The sequence below is a fragment of the Ursus maritimus genome, unplaced genomic scaffold, assembly GCF_017311325.1.
Source record: "Ursus maritimus isolate PB19 unplaced genomic scaffold, ASM1731132v1 scaffold_8, whole genome shotgun sequence".
Lineage (NCBI taxonomy): Eukaryota > Metazoa > Chordata > Mammalia > Carnivora > Ursidae > Ursus > Ursus maritimus.
Genome location: NW_024426996.1, coordinates 40,265,997 through 40,274,131, shown reverse-complemented (window position 1 = coordinate 40,274,131; position 8,135 = coordinate 40,265,997). Strand labels below are relative to the sequence as shown.

Genomic DNA, 8,135 nt, shown 5'->3' with positions numbered 1-8,135 from the left:
TATATATATATATATATATATATATATATATATATATATACATATATATATGTGTGTGTGTGTATGTGTTTGTGTGTATGTGTGTATATATGTATATATGTGTGTATATATATATATAAAGCACACAGCATATATTAGAATCTCAATAAATATTAGTTATGCTTTTAGAAAGACATAAATTTGGGATTGCGCGGAAAAGGCTGAGAGACTGGGAAATTGGGGAATGATCATTGTAGAAGCTTTTGAAAGTTGAAGAGACAGCTAAGAGATTCTTGCACGTGGTAGGAGGGAAAAGAGAAGGGGAGAGAGATGGAGAGTGAGAGAGGAGACAGAAGGGAGAGTGGTTGGGGAGAAAAAGAGACAGAGAGAGAGGAAGAAGGAGGGAGATTGAGATTGTTGCAGAGATACTTCAGTGAATGGTGGATTATGGATGATTTTTCTAGTCAGGATACTGATGACCATAAAACACTTTCAGTTAGGAGTTGAGAGACAGAACTGGGATGCAGGAAGAAACACTGTGGTTTCTTTTCTGAACACAGGAGCTGAAAGAAAAGCCCTCTTTTAGAGAAAAGCTGGCAAGGAGGCCCTGGGGATTAGGGGCCAGGGCCAACGTGGGGCTCAACACAGCGGGAAGCTCAGATTGCGTTGTCCACGCCTGATGAACAAGGTGTGCCTAGAGAGGAAGGTCATGGACTGCACCCCGGATCCTGCCCCTGTGGGTTTGTTCCCCGAGAGTCCTACATTGCAGCACAACTCCTCCAACATAGCACAGGGTTGCAGTAGAAACCTTTAGGGAAATAAAGGAAGAGGAAGAGAGAAAAGAAGAATACCAAAGAGATGAAGTGAGAGAAGGACTTGGCTCTCACCGTGGATCTTCAGAGCAGAGGAATCCTCCAGCCTGCTGCTGGGCAGGTCACCAGGGAATCTTCCATAGGCAAAAGAGCCCACTCACCAGACACCAGACAAGCAAGGTGGAGCATCAGTAGCAGTTGGGCAAACAGTTCCTCAAATATCCCTTGCACCTCTCACCTCCAAGCACCCCAAAAGGTGTACGTTCACACCAGACGCATTTTCCAAATGCCTCATCTCTGTCTCTTCCTCACACTCCACTAAACACACAGGGGCGCGTACATGCATGTGCACACATGTCAGCTCTGTTGGCTGACTCCTTATTTACACATTTACCTTTGAGCACTGATGTCCCTATATCTGGGCTGTGACTCCCAGAACCCTCTGTTGAAACCTGTGTGGCACTCACTGCTCTGCAACGGCATTGCCTGTGTGCTGGTCAGTCTCATGCACTGAACTGTGGTGAGCAATTTGAGGACAGAGATGCTGTCTCATGGCCATTGTTCCTACATTCCTAGCACAGTACCCATCACACAAATGTGGCTGGGCTTTTCTTACAGTCACTTTTCAGCATGCCTCCTTCATCAACACACTCAACAGGGCTCTTTTAGTTTAAGACCCAACTTCTGGCACACAAGACAAAGTGATCTCAAGGATCCTGGAGTGAGAAGCAAAGAAGCACTGCAGGCAACAGAGACCTGTACCCAATGGGGATGATGGACTCAAGCTGTGGCAACAGACAGGATCAGGACTGCAAAACAATGGCATAAGTTCAAACTCTCTCACCTTCTGCATGTCCTCCCATTAAAGTATTTGCCAAAGACTAGGCAGAGGTGAGTGTAGGAAATCAGTCTACCAGTCCCCAATTTGACTTCCCATTACTGCTCTCCATACAATCTTAAACCTAAATCTGTAGTCTCTCTTTTCCTGGCAATCAGTCAGCAACCCATTCTTGGTAAAATTGAAGACATGACGCTCTTATTAGTAAGGAAATCAGAATGACACTACTTACTTTATTTATTGAGCACTCACTCTTGCCCTATGCTAGGTGCTTTACACACATTTCACTTAGTCCTCCAAGAAACCTTTGAGATGAACATGATTGTACAATTCTACACATGAAGAAGCTAATGAAGAGTCATTTGCCCAAGGTCATACATTTAAAAAATGTTATAGTCAGAATTTGATACAAGTCTTTTGGTCCTGTCCAAACTGTACTGCCAAGAATTATAGATATAAGGGACTGAGTTGAGATCATTCAGCAGAAGTTGAGTTGGGAAAGACCCCAATCTCAAATTCTATGTTCAGCTATAATGGTAAATGACTTATCTAAAAGACCAGGGTTTGGGTTAGACTACTGATAAATATGCAGTCTTTAAGAGACTTGGGCTGTAGTGGTAGCAATCACAGAACTTAAAAGCATGTTGGAAGTTGACCCCAATTAACACCACTGGGCATACTCAGTTTAGCTATAATATCATGTAACTTCTACAACATCCTTAAAGCTCCAGGTTCTCTTTTCCAGGGTCATTGATGACAGTTTTGTTTTCAGAACAAACAGCTAGAGTGGGAATAGGGATTCCCAGTGGATATTTAGTCTCTAGCAGTGTCTATGACCCACATTTTAAGCCCTAGAAATAAACACAGTCCACTTGCCAAAACGTCTGTCCATCATGTTGGTTCAGACAAAGATAAACCCAATTAGGTATAACCAAGAAAGTGAAGAAAATTGCTGAGTGGAGGAAAATTCCATACCATTAAAAAGGCATCAAGACAAATCTACTCTTCTAGGGGTTTAAAAGTACCGGGGTAACTGGATTAACTCTGACATCTGTGCTCAGATTTGAACCTTTGGTGGAAGAAAAGCTTATAGCTTAATTTTGCAAGACCCAGCATGAAACCTTTGTTGGCCAGTAGGGAGATGAGGTATGAGAAAATTGGATTAGAGCTTCTGATATAAGGGCTTGAACAATCAAGAGGAAAATGCAGTTGAAAACAGTTGTACCAGACAAGTCATTCCTCTGTGTGATGTTTCAATTCCAGAAAAGATCACAGGCCAGACCAAACCAACACTGATCTGCTCCATCGAGCAAGTGGTTGAACCTGAAAAGCTTTTGTGCTGATAACTATAAGGAATAAATCCTTTTTAAAGGCAATAGTTTTAAGCTCTTATTATTTCCCCTTCTTTTAGAGAAAAAGGAGGAGCCAGCTCCTACAAGAATGCTCCATCTTTACCTCTATCCTCTATCTCACCACCCATTTCAGTCAGCAACCACCTTCCCTTTTCCCACCCCAAAGCTATACATGAGCTGGTCTCAGTGGTGATGTCATTCCCAATGTTCTTATAACCCCTATCATTTAACTCACCACAATATATTAAAATTGTTTCTATATCTTCCCATATGAGAATGTAAGCTCTTTGTCTTACCCATTTTGTCAGTATCTAGCACAGTGTCACACGCATGGCAAGTTCTCAAGAAAGGTTTATTGAATGAATTCACAAATGGATGGATGAATGGGTGGATGAGTAAATGAGTTAAATGAGTAAATGATTGACCTACAGGATCCTCTGAAGGCTTGCTCTAGGAAGACATGCCAAGATGATCTTTCAGAACATTCCAGCTCCTTCTGTGTCCTTCTGATGAGTTACTTACCATCATTGAGGCTTAGATTTCTTATTTATAAAATGAAAACAATGTTACCCATTTTAATGAAATGGTTGTTGTGAAGCTCAAAGTAACTCATGCTGGGTGCTAATCCATGCACCAGACACTGTTCCTCATCATTCTCTCTATATTTTGTCTGTCTTCTACTGGCAGAAGTTGTCCATCATTGCACTAGTACTGTAGCAGCCATGCTATAGTGAGATAAAATGATAATGTGGCTCTAAAAGATCAGGAGTTTGAGTGCTCGGAGGATTTTCTTTATCGGGGTAGGCGGAAAACCATATCAATGCCTCAATTCAGCTTACTTTACAATAGAAACCTTGTAAATTACAGTCTTTAAGAATAGTGCCAAAACTTCCACTTCCCACAAATTAAAGAATAAATATTATGAAGAATCTTCCTGGCTTATGACGCCTTAAAACACTGGATAAAAGACGTTAAAATGCTTAAATGAACTGTCAGGAAAATAATGGAAATCATCAGAGTCTAAAAATATAAGAAAACACAAAATTTCAGAGGTAACCCCCTGAAGCAATGGCACCCTGAAGACATTTACTTATTCCTGGTGGCCTAGAGTCTTCATTTTAATGGAAATCAACAAGGGATAAAATGCAATGCTTAGGACCTGAACAGGGTGAACACAGAAAAAAAAATCCCTAAATAGGCTAGGACCCAGAAGTTGACATCTTTAATGTGAGGGTAAACCAAAAGAAGAAAATCTAGCCCACAAAAGAAAATAGTAAAGAAACTTTCTAATCTCAATCTTGACTCTGAATCTAAAATTCCTATTCACAAGTGGTTCTCATGAGGGTTTAGAGCCAGAATCTAGAATTCACACTACATATGTGATCCCCAAGAACCTAACCTTAGAATTTAATTTAAAGTGACTCAAGATTACTAATGCTTTGGGGCGCCTGGGTGGCACAGTGGTTAAGCGTCTGCCTTCGGCTCAGGGCGTGATCCCAGCGTTATGGGATCGAGCCCCACATCGGGCTCCTCCGCTGTGAGCCTGCTTCTTCCTCTCCCACTCATCCTGCTTGTGTTCCCTCTCTCGCTGGCTGTCTCTATCTCTGTCAAATAAATAAATAAAATCTTAAAAAAAAAAAAAGATTACTAATGCTTTCCTAGGTAAATATGCATACCTGAAACCAAGGCCTCAAATATTTCCTCAGGTAATTCTAGACTCACTGAAATATAAAAACACAAAACACAAGAGGAAACAAGTCATTTGAATGAGAATAAGTAGAAATAACAAACAACAGGATTATAGTTACAAAAATAGCTGATATTGGAATTATCAATTAAGAAATATAAAATAGGTTTGATATACTTATTTTTACAAAAAGAATAATTGAGGTGTAACAAGGTATAAGAACTACGAAATATGATCAGGTAGATTTGAAAAAAAGAACCAACTAGAACTTCCAGGTGAAAAAAAACCCACATAATAAATGAAATTAAAAACTCAGTAGATGTATGTAACATTAGATACAATGAAAGAGAGAATGAACTGGACGAAAGAACTGAAGAGTTAATCAATGTGCAGAAGAGGGAAAAAGAAATTGAAAAAAAATTAAATGGAAGTTAAGACATGGGGAGGAGATGGCAGCAGTAGACATTTGAGTCATGCTGTTGTCCATGCTCTAGGGTTTCTCTGAGAGGCTCCTGATCAGAGGTGCCAATGAAATATATAAGGCACTACACAGGTTGTTCTGGATGATCCCGAGGGATGAATAACATGTTTGAAAATGGATGTAGTGGCCTCTGAAGACTCTGGATTCTCAGATTACACAGTTGGGCTTTGATTGACTGATCTTGGAAGCTTAAGTGAAAATAAGAAGAATAATGGAACATTTTATTCTCTGGAACATATGGATTTCAAGGGCACCAAGAAGAGAACCAAATTAGATCTGGAACTTAAAAATGAAAGCATAGGTGCTCATTTCAATGCTTATACCTCCAGAAAGTAGACCATATATTTGCCAAAGAACTCTTTAAAGATTTGCCAACAGCTTTAGAAATCCTTGTTGATATAATAAAAAACAGTGCATTGGGAGAAACAGAGTCAAAGCCAAGAAGTTGGTTTTTATTATCTACATGCCACAACTTATCAAAATAATGCACTTGGATGGACAGTTGGGGGACCAATGGAAAATATCAAACCTAAAAATCATAAGGACTTAGTGAACTATGTCACCACATATTACAAAGGGCCAAGAAGTGTCCCTACTGTGACTGGAGGAGTTTCCTATGATGAATAGCTTGAGTTAGCAAGGTTTCATTTTTGTGACTTTTTGTCTACACACAAAGGAGAAATACCAACCCTGCCTCCTTGCAAATTCACTGGAAGTAAGAACTGAATGAAGAATGACAAGGTGGCTTTGGCACGCCTTGCAAGAGCTGTTGAAACTGTTGGCTAGGCGTATCCATATACAATCTCTTTCATGGTTATAAACACACTGATTGACAACTAGGAATGCCATTTCAGAGGAGGAATAAATTTATCTAGCAAGCCAGCCAAGCTCATTTGTCATGGCAACCTCTGTCATAGCTACCAGTCTTTCCATATTTCCTATACAGATACAGGCTTGTGGGGAATCTGTATGAGTTATGAATCAGCCATTGTTGCAGACATGTTACATATTGTTTGAAAAGAATAGATGTGACTGTGGATACATATCACTGAAAATAAAGTTCACAAGCCAATTCTTCTAAAAACAAATATGTTGTTGCAACCCTATGGTTTGAGTCCAAACTGTAATGATATTGGTAGGTAAATGTTATGCTAGGTAAAGCAAAAGTAGAAAATCTGGACTCAACACTGCGGATGCTGAGACAGTTCAAGAAGCGTGCACTGAATATATTTAAGATAAGGGCCCAGCTATGCTGCCATTGGTTTCACTGAGCAAGACTGGATTTGCAGTAACATATGCTGGTTTTGTGATTAAAATGCATCGAACTTTACATCAGAAACCAGGGATGTACTGTATGGTGACTAACATAATATAATAAAAAAACATTAAAATAAAAAAATGCTCTTAACCAAAATATTTTGAATATACTTAGTTATAAAACTACCAGAGATCTGTAAGTTTTAAGCTATTAAACCTTAAAGAAAAAAATATCAGTGAACATGTATATTTGAGAAAGAAGCCTATAATTAAGATATCTAACTTATATCAAATCAGAGTACAAGAAAGAAATAATAGAGAAAATGTAGAAGCAATATTCAAAGAGATGTTGACAAAGAATTATTATGAATTTACAAAAGACAGAAACCCTCAGATTTAAGGATCCCAATGAATTCCAAGCAGAATAAATAAAAAGAAATACAAGGCAGATAGACACATTGTAATGATACTGCAGAACATGGAAGGAAGGAAGGAAGGAAGGAAGGAAGGAAGGAAGGAAGGAAGGAAGGAAGGAAAGAAAGAGAGAGGGAAGGAAAAGGAAGGGAAGGGAAGGGAAGGGAAGGGAAGGGAAGGAAAAGGGGAAAAAGAAGGAAAATCTTAAAAGCAGCTAGGGAAAAAAAGATAGATTACTGGCAGAGGCAAAGGAGAAAGTTAGGTTGACATCTGGTTTCCAAATAGGCAGGATGAAAAATCTGAATATAATGGAATTTTTTTTTAAGTAGAAAGGAAATAACCATCAAGAATGATATGACCATAGAAATTGTCTATCAAGAACAAGAATAAACTTAAGGCAATATTCAGAAAATAAAAATTGAGACACCCTTTCAAAAAGAATTTCTAGAAGATGTACTCAAGAAAGAAGAATGAGCCCCAGGGAAGTCTGAGATTCAGGAAGAAATGATGAGCCAAGAAAATGTTAAATAAGTGGGTGAATCTAAAACAACATTGTAATTTGAGAGGTTAATGATTAGAAGAACTAAAGTATGGGATAATTTTAGCAAATATTCATAAGCTGGGAAAGGGTAATCAAAATTAGAGCATTTTAAGTTTTTTATATCATTTGAGAAAAGAATAAATGAATGGATTAACTTTAGACCTGCTAAGTTAAAATGCATTCTATAATTTCTAGGGAATAATTTAAAAATAAAAATAGAGATATAATTTCCAATTAGTTGAGGGGAAATTAAATGAGGAAAAAAACAAACTTAATCCAAAATAAAGTAACAAAAAAAGAGAAAAAGACATATAAAAAGATATATAGAAAACACAACATGAATAGCAAAATGAATTCAAATACACCAGTAATCACAATAAATGTAAGCACATAAACTCTTCAGTTAAAAGTCAGAGACTGTCAGACTGGATAAAGAAACAAATCCGCCTATATATTATATACAAGAGACCCAACTAAAAGGGACACAAAAAGCTTCAAAGTAAAAGGATGAAAGAATATATCATGCAAATATCAAATAAAACCTAAGTTGACATTAGAAAAAATCAATTTTAAGGCACAAAACATTATTAAAGACACAGAGTTACTACATAATTTTTTAAAAATTAAACTTGTTAGCAAGGTGTAGAAACTATAAAATTAACACACCTAGCACCATAGTGAGAAATTTTAATGTATTTTTCTTAGTAAGTGGGAGACCAGATAGACAAAAGAACCAGCTAAAAATATGAGCCTGAGCAACATAATTGACAGGCT

The 8,135-nt window shown here is 38.0% G+C and overlaps 1 pseudogene; it reads left to right on the top strand.

Moving 5' to 3' along the window:
• Positions 1–1,197: 1,197 nt before the first annotated feature.
• On the top strand, positions 1,198–6,463 carry LOC103672805 (annotated as a pseudogene).
• Positions 6,464–8,135: the final 1,672 nt, after the last annotated feature.